The 18855-nt window shown below is 47.1% G+C and overlaps 1 long non-coding RNA gene across 3 annotated transcripts in view; it reads left to right on the top strand.

Annotated features, from left to right (window-relative positions):
• Positions 1 to 18855, top strand: part of LOC129208968 (uncharacterized) — a 113858-nt gene that overhangs the window by 76313 nt on the left and 18690 nt on the right. For all 3 annotated transcript variants that reach the window (XR_008577936.1, XR_008577937.1, XR_008577938.1), the window contains exon 7: positions 8334 to 8453. This is a non-coding gene — a long non-coding RNA (uncharacterized LOC129208968). The remainder of the gene's footprint in view (positions 1 to 8333; positions 8454 to 18855) is intronic.

Below are 18855 nucleotides of genomic sequence, written 5' to 3' on the forward strand. Positions count from 1 at the left end.
GATATCACACTTGTCATGCATAAACTTACTGGAAGGAGTTTGCCAAGCAGAAATAAAACAGTGTCTGCTGTCAACTGCTGTCAGAAATTACTACTGCTCCAGACAGGGCTTTGTCCCCATCCATAGTGTCTGGGGAGATGCGCTCGGTCACAAATTCATCTCACCCTGTTTGAACCTGCTGGTGCTGCAGCCAGTGGCAACAAGTCCCAGAAGTTTTTTATCTGGCTGGCACTGTAAATTGAGCTGTGGTTTCAGAAAATCATCAGTGTTAATTCTGGGATGTTTTCTGACTGTAACTGCCAGTTCAGAGCTCAGCATTAGGCGAGTAGGCTCTGGTCTGTTTTGTCCTTAAATACATTGCTTATGTTCCTCTACACTGACACTCTTCTGCCTCCTTTTTACCCTTTCACTCTGGGGTGAGAGACCTTTATGGAGCTTCTCACTGCCAGCAAAGCTTTTGACTACCCAAAAGAGCTCAGTGTCCTCCAGGAGCCCAGAGATTTCACTGCTTGCTTCCCTCCCCAGTCCTCAGTAGGACTGGCTTTATTCCACAGCTTCAAGGAACCCACTCAGCCCTTCCCTCTAGCTGCCTGGCACAGCAGCAGTTTGCAGGGACAGGTTACACCCTGGCTGGGAGTTTTGCAATCTCACAGCTAAATTCCTTCAAGGCTTTCAGGTGATGTCATTTAATCCTAGAGTTTAATCCCATCTGTCTGGTGTAACACTCAAACTAACCTTGCTCCCCTGGCCAGTCTGCTGCAAAGCACACACAACATCTCCAGTACTTTCAGGAGGAGAAGGTGACATAGTTACTATTTTCTCTGCTACAGCCTTATTTTCCTCAGGTGCCTTTTACACCCTTGTTACTGAGTGGTCCTATGATTCCCAGGCTGCCTTTTTGCTTCTGAAGAATGCAAGACTGTCTGTCTACCATCAGCTTGATCACCCTTTCCAAGGTGGTCTGCAAATTGTTTCAGCCCTTACCATGTTTTCCTAGCACCCAGCCTGCCCTGCTGGGAGATCCCAGTTCAGATCCCATTACTGAATGCTGAGCTTTCCCTATAGCATTTCCTTAGCTTCCCTGCTAAACCATGCAGGGGCTTCTTAAACTGCTGGCACAGGCTTTCCCCGAGTTCACAACACAGTAAATTCTGAGCAGCCTCCAGTGTGCTTAGGCCTCCTTGTAGCCTTTGGACACATGGCCACACTTCTCTGCAGAATGCCTCTAGCACTCCTGGACACTCAGCCGCCTGACAACAACTTTTTCTGTCAGTTATCCTCCCTCCACCAGGTCCAAGAGCCTGACTGTACCAGGGCTATCATCTCACATCAGGTATTGCAGTTCCCCAGTCTTATCTGCCAGGCTCCTCGCACCAGTGAGGTCTGCTTTCCCCCTTCTCTTACTGCTACACATCCTGCTCCCCTGGCTCTGCAGGCAGCCTGCTTTGCCATCCCTGTTTGTTGTGGTTGTGCTGCTCACACCTGCCCCAGCCTTTCTGGGGTGTGCTGACCATCACACATCTTCCTTCACAGCCCAAACTAGGAGCTCTCCTGAGCCTGCCAACTTTTCCCTGGCTCCTCACCAAGCTACTCCTCCACAGCCATCCCCAGTGCCAGCACCCAGTGCACAGCCCATTCCCCATGCATGGAATCCCCCTGCCCCAAAGGCTCTCAGCCCCCCCCTCTGCCCCACTGAGCCCCAGTGCCTGCTGCCCCTCAGGCCTCACTGCAGGGACAGGCAGCAATCAAGAGACAGCCCAAGCTACGGAGCTCCTGCCTGGCAGCCAGCACTGAACCACCAGCATATCCCTGCTCCCACCATACCATCAGTGTCCACGGGGTCCCCAGCTCCCCCAAACCCTGCTGTGTCAGTACACTTGTTTTGGCAGCCTTGCTAGGGCTAACAACAGCCCTCCCGCATCACTCATGCCCCATCCTGAACCCAAAGGTCCCTCCAGTGGAGGGGGTTGCTTTCAAGGGGAAAATATGATCCCCCTCCTCACCAGCACAGCCACCTCCTGGCCCCAGACTCCCCCTCCTCAGCATAGCAGAGACCGTGCAGAGCCAGGACCGCCCTGTACCAGCCACCGAGGCCACAGCGAGGGAGCTCAAGGGCCACCGGGTCTGCAGCTCCCCAAGCACCCTGGACCCAAGGGAGCAACCCCATCATGAGGGCCCAGAGCACCTCACCCCCAAGCCTTGTCTGGTACCCACACTGAGCTCTGCACAAGAATCTGGGGGCTTCCCACTCTATTGCTGGAGCTCAGATTATTTTTTTAGTTTTCAAAGGTTCAGATAAATTCAATTCTCCCTTTGAAAAAGGGATTAAAGCATCAGCTGGCCCTATGCTCTAGCCTTATCACACTAGTAACAAAACAAGACCTGGCTCTGCTGAAAACAAACCCATAAGCAAGTACATGGGGAGAAATCGGCTGACTTGAAGCCCACATGCTTTCCTACAAGGAATAGATACTCACCAGTATAACCCCTTAAGCCAAACTGATGCAAAGAGCCCTAAGTTAGGGAGATACCACCCTTTTATTCTCTCCCGTTTTGGAGGAAGTCCTACCCCCTTGGGAGGATTAAGGCATCACATAACACAGCCTCAGGCCTCCACTCCCTAATTAAATAATTAGCAAATTAAGCTGGTCCTTGCCAGTCCTGCATACTCACCTGTCCTATAGCCACAGCCAGCCCCACTCAGCCCGCGGGCCCATGCTCCCAACATCACTCACCTGAAGGAGCCAGCCCTCCTCCCTTGCTTGCCTTTCCTGGGCAAAACCACATCGCTCGTTTGCCTACCCCCTGTCTTTGCTGACCCTTCTTTTCCCCTCAGATACTCATTTGGCCGTGCATCTATCTGCCTGCCCAGCATACAAGCTGCTGCGGTCGTGTTCTATGTGCAATCTATGAAAACTTCTTCTTGTTTCAAACACCGGGGCCCCGATAGCGCACTTTCCTTTCCTGGGCTGCTGGATACGGCACGCAGGCAGGCGCAGGTCGTGGTGGGGCTCTAGCATCCTCGTTCATTCCCTGCCCATCATCCCAGCCAGTATTTTACCAGCAGCTGCTGGGGAGCCACATGAACCACTACTAAAACGGACTTCAGTCAAATTCACCTGACATCTGCTGGATCTTAATAGTTGTCCCAGATGGATGATGCCATGTGACAAGTGAAAATATTTCTTTTAATTTCTTTTAAGGTACAGTCGAACAAGAACTGCACGTCGATGCCTCTGGGACCTTGGGTTTGTGTCACATGCTGAAGAGGCGGCCATCAATTTTATGGTGCCTGTGCACACGTTGAGGCCAGCATCACCAAGAACAAAGGGTGGATGCACTTGACATATACATGTGCCTGTCTTCTCTGACATAGATCCGTCTTCCATCACATGACTTCCATATCGTCTTGAAAAGAGCAGATGAGGCTACAGAAGCTGTCAAACTATCTCAGCTTGCTTAGCATCTTTCAGACACGTGCTTGACTGATAATACGCAATGCCTTAGGCTAATCAATACAGACGCAGGTGCTAGTCCCCACCTTTTTCTTGAATTTCCTTGTCTGTGAACTGTATGTATTTATATAGGCTATATATACTGTGCTAAGATTGAGCTGCAAGTGTGTCAGGACTGGAAACCTGTTGTGAAGTTGAACGGCACCTGCTTGACACCTGGTCAGAGTGATAGACCGGAGCCTTAAAGTTCAGTAGGGAAAAAAAAAAAGCTCCTAGAAAGACGTCATGCTAAAAGGAAATCAAGAGAAAGATCAAACACAATGTAGAATCAAAATACTCTCTCTGTTAAGGTCCACCCATCTCAGCCTATTTTGTTCTAGCAGTGCCATAAGTGAATTTTCACTTTGGAAATGCAGCTGCCGTGGTTCTGTTTAACAACTGTACAGCTTTGGGCAGCAGCTCCATCACTGAACACTGCTGGGTATTACATAGGCTGAGCGAACACGGATGCCTTACCCCAAATATTTACAGCTAGGCAGACAGATCCGTGCAACTAAACAGATCGAACAGAGCTGACGCGTGGTAGCTGAAGCACTTGTCATTTCTCTGCCGGGTCTCGTTTGGAGATCCCCTCCCTATCCCAACCTTCTCACTGAAGTAGAGCCAGTGGGGCCGGCGTGGCCAGGGGCAGCCCCAGCCTGGGGACGTCGGGCACTGCCGTGGGGACAGGCTGAGGCCGGTGAGATCAAGACGCGTAGATTGAGATCGTGACAGTTTTTTGCAGAAATGCAAAAGCTGTGCATGCACACAAAGCAAGAAGAGGCCTCAGCATGTGTAGTGAGTGCTTGGGAAGACAAATTCCTTAACTATGAATGTATTCTGCCTCATTCTTCCTCCTTTCCGTCAGCTTTTACTGCTCAGTACCATGTCATGTATCCCTCTGGTCAGCTTGGGTCAGCTGTCCCAGCGGCTGTTTCCCCTCCCAAGCTCTTGCCCACCCTTAGCCTACTGATTTGGGGTAGGGAGGAGAGAGAGGACGCCTCGACACTGTGCAATTCAAAGAGTTTTGCTCGCTCTCTTCGCTCATTTCCCACCCTTCACAGCATGTGTCCGTGGTGGGAATGCTGCCGAGCAGAGGACTGTGGAGTGAAAGCCTGGATTAGGACTGAGCTCGTAGAAAACAAACCCATCTGACTCACATGCAAATCCAGACTGGCTTTTTCATATTTTTTTTCCCCTCAATAATACTGGAAATATATTTCACAGGTCTCTTTTTCATTGAAATTAGTGACTGCTCCCTGTGAGCTGCTGACCCCGCAGATCGGGTGCCCCTTACCGCTGTGATCACTCCGTTGCCTCTCCCCCCACTCTCCCACTGCGTGGTGCCCACACATCCTGGCATGGCGTGCTTTAGTATCTCCTTTTCTCCTGTTTATCTTAGGGAAGAAATCGATTATAGTTGCATGTTTGTGGATAGATATTGGGCTGCATAGAGCTGTGCTCTGGAGGAAGAGCTCTGAAGGGGGGAAAAAAGGGAAATTAACCCAAGCTATCAAATATGCACTGTCACAGCGGATATGGTCATAGAGCTTGGCCAAGACCAAGGCAAGCTGAATAAGCATCCTATGCCATTAGGGACTTGTAAACTTATTTTACCAAGTAGCAGCTCAATATTATATAGTGTTTAGCTACCAGTGGGCAGGTTCCTGTACTCACCAAGGGGCTTCCTTGCCTTACTGTATTGTCTAGCGCTTGTTAGTGGCCGCTTTTGGCTTTTGCTGTGCTGCTCATCATCCTTTTCTGCTATGCCCAGCAACAGCAATGGCCATGGGCCAGGGCCAGTTCCTGGACAGGCTGGGACTCCAGTGTGAACCCAAGTCACAGAGAATGTGCCTTCTGGATAATTCCATACATCAGCAGGTACACCCGGAAGGGACTGTGGCCTGTGGATAAGTCCATGCTGGAGCAGGGACAAGGGGAGAAATTCATTGCGATGTTAAACCTTATGGCCTTGTCTGAAGGGACAGAGGGTGGAAATTGTAATGGATATACTGGTACATTGCTGTAACCCATGGTCTGAGTTGCACGGTATAGGAAGCACTATAGCAGGACCCACTTGAACCAATGGAGGACAAGTGTCACATGAGGTTGTGCAAATACAGGAGTGACCCAGCCTGAGCTGGCTTTGGTGCCCAAGCACACCACATAACACACCATCCCTCCTGTCCTGAGTGACAGAACACCGAAGTCATGGACTAAATGAACTCAATCGACATTTTATGGACATTTTGGCTAGACATCTGCCTGCCAATGGGAAGTAGTGAATGAATTCCTTCTTCTGCTTTGTTTGCACGCACAGCTTTTGCTTTACCTATTAGACTGTCTTTATCTCAACCCACGAGTTTTCTCACTTATACCTTTCTGATTTTTCTCCTCCATCCCACTGGAGGGGAGCAGGTGTGGGGGCCTTAGCTGCCACCCAGGGTTAAACCACAACAACTGGCCAGTGCTGTCCTCAGAGTCATCTGACAACTACGGTCGGCAGAAAATGCTCTCCTGAGCTTTGCTCCATCTTAAAAGATGACCATTGGACAAGATAGTCCTCCCAATGGACAGACATCCTCCTCAGGTCTGGCAAAACAGGTTAAGGTTCCTTTTTTGCCTTCAGAGTGATGCCGTTTGTCTTCCCACGTAGCTGTTACGCGTGATGGAGCCCTGCTCTCCTGGAGATGGCTGAACACCTGCCTGCCCACGGGAAGTGGGGAATGAATTCCTTGGTTTGCTTTGCTTGCACGCACAGCTTTTGCTTTCCCTATTAAACTGTATTTATCTCAACCCACGAGTTCTCTCACTGTTACCCTTCCGATTCTCTCCCCCATCCCACTAGGAGGGAGTGAGCGAGCAGCTACGTGGGGCTTGGCTGCCAGCTGGGGTTAAACCACAACAACCGCTTATAGGTATAGACAATTCCACCATCTCTTCCTCCTTTTCTCACTCTTCTTGAAAAGAATAAAGCATTTTCTAGGATCAGAAGTATGCTGGAGCAGGGCTGAAGAGTCTGCACCACAATAGCAGAAGACGTTCTGGGTTACGGCTGCTGTTGGAAAGTCTTCCATGCAGTAACATTTTGGTAAAATGCCCATATGAGTTCACTGCAGTCCTATACCAGAACCCAGGTACCTAAATATTATATTGTTGCAATGTTCTTGTGGCAGCCAGGCTCCTTACAGGGCTAACACCTTCCTGAAAGCACTGGCAGAGAAGCAGCTCATGGTGATGGTGAGAGAAGACCACTGACAGCGAGTGCTTTCAAGGGGGGAGTGTGATGGGACTGGCTCGCAGCTTCGTTCAGAATCGGACACAACTCTCAGGACCACTTACACCTGCAAATCTTTTGCATTGCATTGCAATGTATTTTTAAAGTGCAGCTCCCGGGCTCTCTAAGCAAATCGGTAGCATCGTTTTCTAACTCAGAGCGGACCCTTCAGTGACTACTGCTGAGATAATTAATGATCCGTGGCACTGCCACACAAACCCAATTAGGAGGTGATCATCCAGACTGTAGCCCATTTCTTGGGGCCCCAGCCCAGCAGGCGGTGGCATTGGATCACTCGCAACCACATCTTATCCCTGGCTGGTACAGCTCACAACCTTAGTTTTAGTATACTAAAGGGTTAAATAGCATTAGGGCTGTTGAGTCCATTAAGCCTCTGACTGAGCAAAGCACTTAAGTAAGCATGCACTCAGCTGGTTTGGTTATCCCGAACAATCCTTACCTACCCAAATAATCCCCTAGCAAAGGAAACAAGCCAGAGTTCACAGGATATATAACCTCCTTTTGCCATTTGCAGGAGGAGTCTTAAGTGATTTCACTTAAGCTTTTGCTGGTGTGACTCTGTACCCACATGTATAAATACCTCTGAACAATGAAATAATGGGAATAAGTTGAAAGGTTTGAGATAAGCTAGTCTTAGTCTTCGGGTTTCAGGAGCTGTGCTGAGATAAAACCCCTTGAATAGGTACATCTAGAAAGATGTGCAAATAGCCATGATCACAGGCCCGTCTCCAAAGTCAGGGAAGGATTTTGTTCCCCCCAAAGCACAAGACAATGAGAATCCTCCTTCCTTTGCGCACGGTCGGTGGATGTTGTCTGCCCCAGACTTACAAAGCTACACGGTGCCCAAGAAAGTCCAGAGCTGCCCCCACACAAGCTCAGCCTGTTCCCAAAGACTGGAGTCCCCTGCCTCTCCTGGACAATTCCTGGGCTTCGAGGTCTTACAAATGATGTTTTCTACTGACCTGAAGCCTTCTTGTCTCAGGACAATCCCACTGCGATCCGTCCACTGTGACCATAACCCGACACTGTTCTCATCACCTTTGCAGCACCCATTTCCGAGTCCCTCACCTTGGCAGCGATTGCAGTCACTCTTCAATAAAGATGGATCTCTCCTTCTTTATTTTCTAGAATAAGTGTATGGGGTGCCTTTTTTTAGTGGTCTGAAAGCACAGAACCAACTCCTTGTACTATTCTTGGCCAAATACATGTAGATTCATGTGACCTGACACTTTTGCCACATTTTTGTGTCCTGAAACATTTTTATGTGCCAACAACAGGTATCAAGTACTTGAGAACATGCTGTAAGCTGGGCAGAATCAATAAAGCACTCCAGTCTCGTGTCTGTTCTTAATTGATGAAATCTTGCAGTAAGCCAACCATGATGAATTTGTTTAGAGCATGGCTGCTGCTCAACTCAAGTGCTTATAAGATGTCCTCTTTTATATTTGGAATGCTGCAAAAGACACTGTAAAAACATCTGAGCAGAAATATATGTGTTTTCATGATCTGATTCCCTTTGGTTTATTGTCTTTTTAATTCAGGTCCTCAGGTGTGCTTCTGAAGTTGGTCCAGAGAGGAGGCTCCAGACACGGGGATGACAGGGCATAGATGACAGCCTGGTGGGGATGGCAGCCCTGCACCAAGGACAGCTGGCAGCTAAGGTAAGCGGCAGATCTTGGGTATTGGCAAACCACGCGTGCTGCGCTTGCCTGTATCCCAGGGCTTCACGTTAGACAAATTCTCTGCCTCTTTAATTCCTATATGTCGCTAAACAGCCAAACAGTATGTTTTGGACTTTATCTGCAAATTACAAACCGCATTCTGATCTGGAAGAAGATAATGTATTGCCATGGATTTCAGCATGGCAACTAGTTCTAGCTTTGCCAGCTCTTCATTTCCCTCCTCTTGCTTATAGCATTAATAACTTCATAAAGGAAGGTAATTAGTTCAGAGACTAAACAATTTGCAGAGAAACCAATGCCTTCATCAAAACGAGAATCACGCTCCAGGAGATGATCTGGTCAACTGATTATACTGAGGTGCCACAACTTCAGAGAGGATCAGGTGATGGGCGGTGAACCCTACGGCACGTTTTAATTCTCCTTGCGGCCTTTGCCTTTGTGAACTGCCAGAGTTATCTTACAGGACTCTCCTGGCCTGCTGCTGGGATCCTTATCAGTTATTGATCGTGTCCTGCGGATTAAAGGAGTTTTTTCTGTTTAGCAAAAAAAAATTCATTCGTGGTGAGCTCCACATGGGAGTGCTTCCGCAAAGCGTCCCGCTTTCTGCATTTCTCCTCTGCCTTTGACAGCAGGAAGATATTTGAGTTACGTTATCTGTGGTGACTAGCCCCTGTAGCCCGGAGACCCTGAAACAAGGAAATAATGCTATGGATTAGAAATTCCACCTCAATAACCTTTCACGACTTAACCCTTTGTACTCAGACTTCTAAAATCAAGGATACATGGACCGTTTAGGCTGTTTGATAGATTTTCCTCTAAGCCAGTTGCTTGGTGTAAAGCAAAGGAGATAACTGATGGGCTTCAGAGGAACGTCTAGTGTATTAAATACATCTTTGTTGTCTTTATTTCACCAAAGTTTTGCGTGTCCCTGTGAATTTGGCCGTAGCTCTGGAGCTGACCAAATACCCTGAGCCTCTTTCGGCTTAGCTCGACTGCGCGGCACTCCGGTGCGTGTGGGGAAGCCAGAGGCACGCTATAGCACGTGAGGGATCACTGAAGTGTGGGAGACACCTGGCCATGAGCCCTCTGTCTCGGTCTGCAGCCATTTTAATCATGAGGTGCCATTCTTTGAAATTTAGAAGGTTAAAATAAATGTGTCCTCGGCAGTGCAGTTTGCTACGCTTAGCGGCCATTATGGGGAACACGTCCTGCCTCTGGAGCAGCCAGGGCTGCAGAGCCAGCAAAGGCAAATACCGCCCAGGGTTCCTGCTTAAAGAGAGTAATTTTTCAGTGTATTTTAGGTAATTTTGTGGGTTTGGAATTTGCATTTCACCGTAACCAGTTGAGGAGGAAGTATCAACAATTATGTCCCTTTTCGATACAGCCATAATTATGTGTACTTAATGTCCTTTGCAGGGTCAGAGTAGTATCTGACTTCATATGTGTGAGACTTGGCCTCCCAGTCTTTGTTTAATAAACTTTTATAGGACTTTTTTTTTTTTTGTTTCTTACAACATCCAGGTGTTCGGTGCAAATCTGCATGAATTCTTTTGTTTTCCTATTGGTATTGTAAGCAAAATAAATGCGTGTTTTATGATGCAAAGTAACCTGCAGATATTTGGGGAGTTTCTGCATTCAGTAGTCTCATGCATCTCCGGATGTCATTTATGAAAACCAGATGTTCTTTATATCACTAAGTCTTGTATCAATGTCTATTTAAAGTTAAACTGAGAGCAACCGAAGCCAAAGAAGCATGCTTTGATTTAAATAAATCAAAGCATATCACAGTCATAGCAATTAATAATCCAAGACTGGAGCAAACATGAAGAGTAGGAGAAATCCATTCAGCCAGGATTGTTTTTGTTGCTTGCTGCTTTGCTAAAGCTTATTAGAATCAGCAAGTCTTTGATTAAACTAGATCAACTTCCACCAAAAATCCCTCAGTAACAATAGGTATTAAGAGGCTCAATCCTGGCAGCCTGAGCAAACAGCCCGTATAAATCACGGCTGGGGTTTTGATTATAACGGTCCCTTATTTATGACAGATCACAGAAAGCAATTCTTCACTTGAATCATTCTCGGCATTAAATGCAAAAGCTCCTGCTAATGATACAGGATGAGGTCTGGAGCTGTAATTATGTTACTTGCATCGTGTATCAGGCAGAGATATTAATGAACCGCGACTCAAGTAATGCTAGCTGTGGGAGAGGGAGCCTTGGATTATAAGACAAATTTCAAATTGTACTGGAGCAGCAAAAGCAACGTTTGGTTTTAGTCCTCTTCAAGTTGGGTAGTATTTTGTGTGCCTTCAACTGGAGGGCATCTTCTTCCCATCTTCTCCAACACACATTTACCACGGCACCAACTCCGATCTGACAGGATGCTGTTGTCCGAAGAGGCGTCGCTGGAAGATCGATCTTCAGAAACATTTTTGGGACGTGACGAAAGAGTGGCCTGTTGAGAGGGTCCCGGTCTCCAATGCAGAGAATCACTAGAGAAGAAAGTTACTGGTGGAAAATAGCAAAAAAATTAATCTTTATGTTTAGAGAGAGTGAGAAAGTCTCACCAAACCTTTCATCTCTTTCGACTGAGAAATTTTGCTGTAGTGGTGGAAGATACACAGCATGTTTCTAAGGAGAAAACACATTTTCTTACCACAAAGCTAAAATGGTATTCTTTCTATGAAACCCCACAGTGAAAATTCCATTTTCCTGTAGGTGGAATTATTTTGGAACTAGGAAAATATATATTTTTAGATACTTGTAAACATTCCCCGATGATTTGAAAGAATGATACGACGACCAGTGATGGTTTATCAGTAGACCTGAAGGCTGGCTTGGGAAAGCCGTCATGTCCACGGGCCAAAATCCTGCCCTCTGCTGCATGCAGACAAGAAGGGCTCCGAAGGATGCAAGTCGGCACACAGGGAGAAGTGTGGAGGCATTAAGCCAATAGGTTCCTCATCTTTTTCTCCAAGCAGCAGGCTCATCATGGTTCCTACAACACATTATTCCTTTGCCTGCCTTTCCTTCGCCAGCCGTAGCCCAATCTGCTCATGCAGAACACGGGAAAAAGAACATTTTGTGTTTGCAGAGAGGATGGCTCAGTCAGAAACATTCACAAAAGCTGGGATGGTAGAATATTGGTGAAAGATCGTTATGAACCTAAAAAAATAATACTGGGATCGGAACCTTTTTTTTTCCATCCAAAATGTTTTTTTGAGTTTTTGCAAACAATTTATGGCAATTGAAAAAGCCAGAAAAACGGGGGGTTCCCCCCACATTTTCACTTTTTTTTTTTTTTAATGTTTCACTTTTTGTTCCAAAAGGACTTTTCTACTTGATGCCAGCTCCGAGGACAAGTCAGACTCTTGACTGGCAAGCGTTGTCCCCCCAGCCCCCCCCTGCCTCTAACAGCAGCTCTTTGCTCACCTGCAGAGCCAGCGCTGAACTCATTGGGAACATGAGCCGTTAGGTAAAGCGTCGGCAAGGCTTAGCTATAGGCTTGTTCTATCCATACCCACTAAAGCAGAAACTGAAATTATTGAAGAGGGTATAGCTGCACATAGTTCAACTAATGACCCAAATGGCACATTTGAGGCGTTTATTTGTTTGCCCCTTACCGCTCGGACGGCGGTGCCTCGCTCTGTCGGAGATTTCAGCCGTGACGTTGCATCTCTCGACACAGCGTGCGCCGTCGTGCGGCGGGGACACAGTGCACGTGGTGCGTCTGCCCTCCACCGATCGCGCAGGCACCCAAGAGGGGGAGCAGACAGCAGCTTTTTCTCCTCTTTTCAGCAGACGCTCAGAGGTCTGGTACTTATTATCTTCTGAAGAAAGGGCACGGGTTTTCTGCAAGCAGCTTGAGCTCGTATCAGCGCCGAGATCACAGCGCGTGATGTAACTGGTCAGTTCAGAAAGACAAATTGGCTTGAAGAGGAAAACGAACGCGGTGCTCCGACCCTCTGGCTTAATTACTTTCTGCTCCCATCGACAGGCCGGGGTTTGGCAGGCAAAACGTGAAGCGAGGCAAATGGAGACGCTTCATGTGAGAGGAGGAGGAGGACGTAGCCCCATCTAAGTCAGGAGATGATATATTGCTTGCAGAGCTGACTGTGAAAACAACGGCGCCTAAATAAAGCTGTGAATCATCCCCCCCGTCTCACACCACTTCCACTGGAGTAGCTTCCCTTCTGAAAGAAAAAAAAAGTGGCAAATCCTTTCATTGCAAACATTGCAAATAAATATGTCAGTCCTGGCAACTCTTTGGACGGACCGTAGGTCGGTGGGTACGCGTCCCCCCAACCCCGTCGGGGTGCCCGCTCCCTTACAGTGGTACAGGACGGGACCATCTCTGCCATCAAATTAAACTGAAAAAATATCTTGATCCTTGGTCCGGTTCTGATGCCTTCCAGATCCTAAAATGATTGATAATTTTCTGAGCAGATTTAAAAAAAAAAAAAGCACGTGACATTTGCCTTGATTCATGGTTGACGCCGAATACGAGTGCCGCTGGTGGTGTGATTAGGGAGAGGTTTTAGAGTCACTTCTGTGGTGTGGGCTCTCCAACCAGGAGAAATACTTGAAGGAAGACTCATGAAGTTAACTGAGACAGCCCTGGGGAACCTTACTTTTTTAGTGAATTTGTTGAGTAAAAGAAATATACCGCTAAAGGCTTAGCATGCATCTTTGTTTTCTCCATTTTTCTTCGTGAGATGTAACTCCCAGGTGCACGAGCTCATCTTCATTTAATTTCCTTGGAATATTTGGGGGACGAAACGGGGTAGTGCATGTACCACGTAGCTACAATCTGCTCGGTCTTACCTCGTCACTGAAACCAAAATGCGGTTCGCTTTGTGTTCCACTTAAATTCTGAAAAACAAGAGGCAGGGGGAGAGCAAGGAAAAAAACCTGAGAGAACGGGTGAAGTGAAAAACAGGCACTTTAGCAAGTGTGGGGGGAACTATATATACATAAGTCAATAAATAGAGCGCCTATTTGTGCTGCTGTGCACTTTGAGAGGTGTTCTGCTCTCCCGAGGCAGAAAAATATGTTTGTTTTTTTGTAAACTGTGTACCTTGGACAAAAACAATATGATTTGAAATGGTGGTGAAATACGCTTTTCTACCCTAAATTAGCAAGCAACTCTGTGAACCTGAAACAGACCTTGCCAAATACCCAAAACCTCAAACGCCGCAAAGTTTGCCCACCTCTAACTCGAGCTCCAGGACCGTGTGAAGGGGCTCTTTGAATGGTGCGGCGTAAGCCTGAGATCTGAGGAGGGTATTAGATGAATATTTACCGAATATTTGAGAGAGAATCCATGGAAACTGTTGGTATCCTCCATTAGCTATGATGTTTCAAATTTTTAAAAAAAAAAAAATCCAGAAGAAATGCTGTTTGAGCCTTGGCCTGTCGACAGAGTTTGCAGGCTCTGAAAGCGTGAAAATCCTAGAAGCCCCGTAGGAACAGAGTTTAAGTTTAGTGCAATAAAACAGCTAGCTCAGGCTTAAGGAAATCGCCGCCTTAGCAGTACACCAGTAAAATCCAGCCAGCCGTGAGCGAAGCTGATAGAGAAAACTAAAGACACTGCAAGCAGTTGTAACTATAAAGTTGCTGCCTCCTGTCTTTGACGACAGTAGAGTCGCGCTTGATGCGAGAGAGAGTAAAATGACACGCCGGTGGGAACCTCGCAGCTCGGCGCACATGGGGCCGTTCTTCGCACGCGGCTGTGCTTTTCTAGGCACAGCCGCAAGCTGGATGTGGTGCTCCCTCTTGAGCGGGCGTTTTGCTTTCCGTGTGGATCAGCGAGATCTTTTTTTTTGAGATTCTGTGAATTCGTTGGTGGAAGTCAACAGAGACTTTATTTCGCCCTTTGTTTCGCTGGAGGAATATCGACAAGGACTGGAAAAATGTGCCAATCACGTTTGCCTACGGGGCTTTACATGGCTAAAAGAACTGAAACGATGGTCTGGAAGAAATGAGAGGCTGCTTTTGGGTTGGGTGAAAACACGTTGACTGTCACTGTGAAGTCTAGCCCAGGACTCGCTGTTTAACCGTGCTCTTTTTAACGCCCTCCCAAAGGCACTACACATTCACTGGCCGAGAGACTGAGCTTTTGGCAGCGGAGAAATGCGAGTAACAGAGGTCTGAGAGTTTGGCAGCAGCTAATCTGTGGCCTTCATTTAAAACTTGATCAAAGACACCGTTTAGAATAACTGCGTTGCTGCAGCAAAGCCATGAAGTTCAAGGCATGGTGCTCTGAAGAGGTGCGAGGGCCGAGCCGGTCTTTCAGGAGTTTCTTAAACCGCTCACCATGCATACAAATGTAATTTTACCAAAAAAGCTGTTTGCTTTCGAATTCTTGCCAAAGCATGGATGCGTCAAAATTTTCTCCAACGTTAACATTAAGAAAATGTGTACTTAAATACCGGTTTAAGCATGAGAGGTAATGGGAAGTAAGTCGGGGCAAAAAAATCTGGCATCATCTCGAGCATTGTGTGTCCCCTCTCACAAATGGTGTGTTTTTCAAACTGTTACCTGCAGTTGAATTTTCTTGTCCCCAGCTAAGCCATCCCTCCAGCTTTCTCCTTCAGAGCGCAAAGAGCCATAAATCAGTGGAACTTGCCAGTTTGGGGAGCAAATTGGCGGAATGACGGCTCACATCTTTCTCAAATGGTGCCTTTGTGGCAGAGGGAGGGTAAGTGTGATGTAAGAGTCAACGTGAATGAGCACGGGAGGACTTTAATATATGTGACTCCATTTTTTGGCAAGTCATTTCTTGCAGCAGTGAAATAAATACTCCACAGGAACAGGCTCATTGACTTCTTTTACCACCGGTAATAAAGGCAGAGCAGTGGCCCAAGTTGATTTTTTTTTTTTTTTTTTCTTTTTGCACCGCTGTTTCCAGGAGGAAAAAGAACCACGCTGCTTTCGGGAATTAAATATGGGTACCACACCTAGAGCAAAGGAATGCGGTGGGTTTTTTCCACATCATTTACTGCTGTTCCGACATACACGTATCATCCTGTTGAAACATTGAGTAGGACGGTAAAATGGGGAGAGCATCAGACAATTTATGAGATGACTGTTGGAGAGGTGGAGAGCCACCTGATTCTCCATCTCCAGCTGGATGCAGTTTGAATAAATGCCAGGATATCCAGGGGGTTTGGGAGAGCTGACTGTGCTAGCGATGTTTTAGTGGGAAGTCATTCCTGTACTTAAATGAGGTTGTTAGAGATGGTTAGAAATCCTGAAGGAAGTAATGTCTCCCGTTAAAAAAAAAAAAAAAACAAAAACGCTTTTGCTAAATTTTGCTGAGGGCTTTAATTTCAGAATTGCACAAACACAACTTCCACGGCATTACACTTCTAAACAACAAAAAAGTGGAGAAGCGGAAGCATATTATTAATTCTCATTTGTTTTTGCTTAAATCTCAAAGCAGAAGAAAGATGTTGATCAAATAGAAAGCTTTCAGCTCACCAGCTTTTAATTCGCTTCCTGCTTTCTCAGTGGAAAGGACAGAATTTTGCTCCTGTGAGAACAGTGCGGATTTAACGCGGTTAAAATCATATTAAACCTGCGAAGAGTTCCACCAAAGCTACGCCCGGAACCGCATCTGTTGCCAAACTAGTATGGCCTTCTTACAGTCAAATGGTTTTTAAAGGCACAACTAGGAATAGAAAAGAAGAAAAGGAAGCAAAGCTTTGCATCCTGACCTCTGAGATGGCGCACGTGCGTGCTCAAATACTCAACTATTTTTTTTATATAAAGCCTCTACAGTTTGGGCACTACATCCGGCATAGCTAACGCAATACGTGGCGAGTGTGTTCATACCAAATACCCTCGAAAAGTTGTTTTACGAAGCGTGTTCATCAGGGGAGCGTGATGGGCGCTCAGCTAGGCTGGCATTCACTCCGCGAGGCTCATTTTCTGAAGTTCCCTCTGGAGTCAATGCCAAGGGAGAAGAGGACAGAAATCCTTTCCCTGCAGCACATCTGGTTGTAGATAGACCGCTTTATAATATATGGTAGTGGGATTGCAAAGTGATGTGCTTTGCCATGGGGGGGGGGGGCAGGCAACCAACCAAAATAAAATCCAATGGCACAAAATTCCTTGCTTTCTTAATTTCTCTCCAGAACATGGAGATGGTCCGCACGGGAGATGATAATTAAAAGCACCTTTTGCATGAGCCCTGATGCCATGCAACTTCTTGGCCTAAGGCTAATTAAGGAGGGGTTGTTTTTATTATTATTATTTAGAGGACAAACCCTGCCTATTGTACAAATGGCACCTTTTCCTCCAAAGCTGTTTCCTCCTCTTGCACCGATGGCAGCGAACGGCAGAGAGCAGATCTTCCTGCAATGCCACAAGCCCGGAGCGTCTCTCACCCTGTCCTGGAACACAGCGAGGACACGCAAACCAAAACCTGTCAACGTCTTGAGCACTGGGGGAAACGGGACACTCGAGCTTATTTTAAAACTCCTTTATTAAGGTTTGCAGTTTGCCAATCGTTTTGCTTCCTTCCCCAGTATGGTTTTCAACAAAATATCGCCGACCGAGGATGGCGGCATTTCAGCTCCTATAAACAGCCGTGCTTAACAGCGGTGCTCCCATCCAACGTGTCGTATTTTCCCTTGCCACCCAGCTTCGGTTTAATGAAGCTGACGTGTTTTCAATTAGTTTTAAACTCCGCATTTGAAAATATAACCGTATATTTCAAGTTACCTGGAAATTTCAAGCTGGAACCATGTTCACAGCAATGTGATTGGGTTTGGTTTCTTCCACTCAACTCCTTTCTGTCCTGCTGTTCCTTGAAGTCTGACATTGCTCCAAAGTCCTACACGTTTACACTATTTTCTTCAGCTTGTTGATTTGTTTTATATGATGTCCAGGAGAATTATTGCCTTGCAAGTCGCTGATGCTTCATCTTTAAACTCCCACCATGGTCATGGCAGTTTGTGTACCCCAAAGCCCTTTCCCAGGTTTGTGGAGCGCATCGTTGCTTTTCTCATCCTCCGTAAGATGGTGAAGTGGAGGAAGATGTAGAAGGACAGGCTCCTCTTTGTGCCGTTTGGCTACAATTTATATAGTGTCTCAGCTGGAGCCTATTGCTCAGCCTTGGACTTGGAGGTCCTTCAAAGCTGCCATGGAAATGGATGTTCGCACCAGGACAAGCACTAGGCACCAACCAGAGCTACTCCACAGATTTTTCCAGATCTTCCTACTGGCCATAAGCAGCTAAAACCTGCCTGCATCCCTCCTGCGGGCCGTACCCTACACCTCCTCACCCCACATCCACCCCTCGGTGACATGAATGCGCTGAGGCACAGTGGTACCCAGCTCTCCAGCTCTCCCTGGAGCAAAAATGCCACCGGGGTCACTTTTTCAAGGCGACAAGGGGCCTGAAGCAGAAGCCTGCAGCACGCTGACTGCTTTCCAAGCAGCTGCAGCATTTCATGGTGCTGAGCGAGTCGTGCCAGAGCCCAGGGACCAGAGCAAGCCATGGAGCAAAAGATGCCTTAAGCATCCCTCCCCGCTCGCCGAGCAAACCCATCCCGGCCACTGAACAAAAAGGGAGAGGGATAACTGTGCCAGTGATCCCACAAGTTCCCTCCCGTCTGAGCGAGTGAATCCTGCCTTTAAATCAAGGCTTCCACCAGCGAGCTCCCCGCCGGATGTTGCTAGACACCGCTCCTTAATGAGACTGACGTGTATTTTTAATGTGGTAATCTTCTGGCTCTGGCAATTGTACAGACACCGAGACTACAAAAGAGTCACTTCAATGCAATGAGCTGCCAATGAGCCTCATGTCAAAAAGCCACTCTGCCACAGGGACGAAGACATTGCAAATAAACACTTCTGGGGAACTCTCGCTCCTTAAATAACACATTTATAGAGCATCCAGATGTTGGTTTAACACTTAACGATTGTGGGAGAAAACAAAGCATGAAGGGCTGCGTTTGGTTTGGTTGGTGGTGGGGTTTTTTTTTGTTCTCTCCTTGATCTCGTATATTGAGTGTGTGCAAACAGATACGGTCTAAAAAAAGTATAGGAAATCCATAGATATGTATGTATGTATCTATGTATGTGTGCCAAGACAGTTATTGGTCTGCGGTAATAGCTGGGTCCTGCGAGGCTGGAGGTGGGAGGAAGACCCTGTGAGAAGTGTGCTCTGCAACGCCGCCAGACATGGCTTTGCTTCGCTTTGGGACGGTCGCAAGGAACCCATCTTACCCAATTTATTTCCAGATTGGTTGCAAGAAGCTCAAGGGGGGGGAATGGGAGGAACAACCCTCCAGAACTTGGTATTGAGGTGCCAAAGGGCCTAAAAGGAGATTTTAAAACTGAGGAGCAGGAACCAGATGAAGTCTTGCGGCTTC

The sequence above is a fragment of the Grus americana genome, chromosome 7, assembly GCF_028858705.1.
Source record: "Grus americana isolate bGruAme1 chromosome 7, bGruAme1.mat, whole genome shotgun sequence".
Lineage (NCBI taxonomy): Eukaryota > Metazoa > Chordata > Aves > Gruiformes > Gruidae > Grus > Grus americana.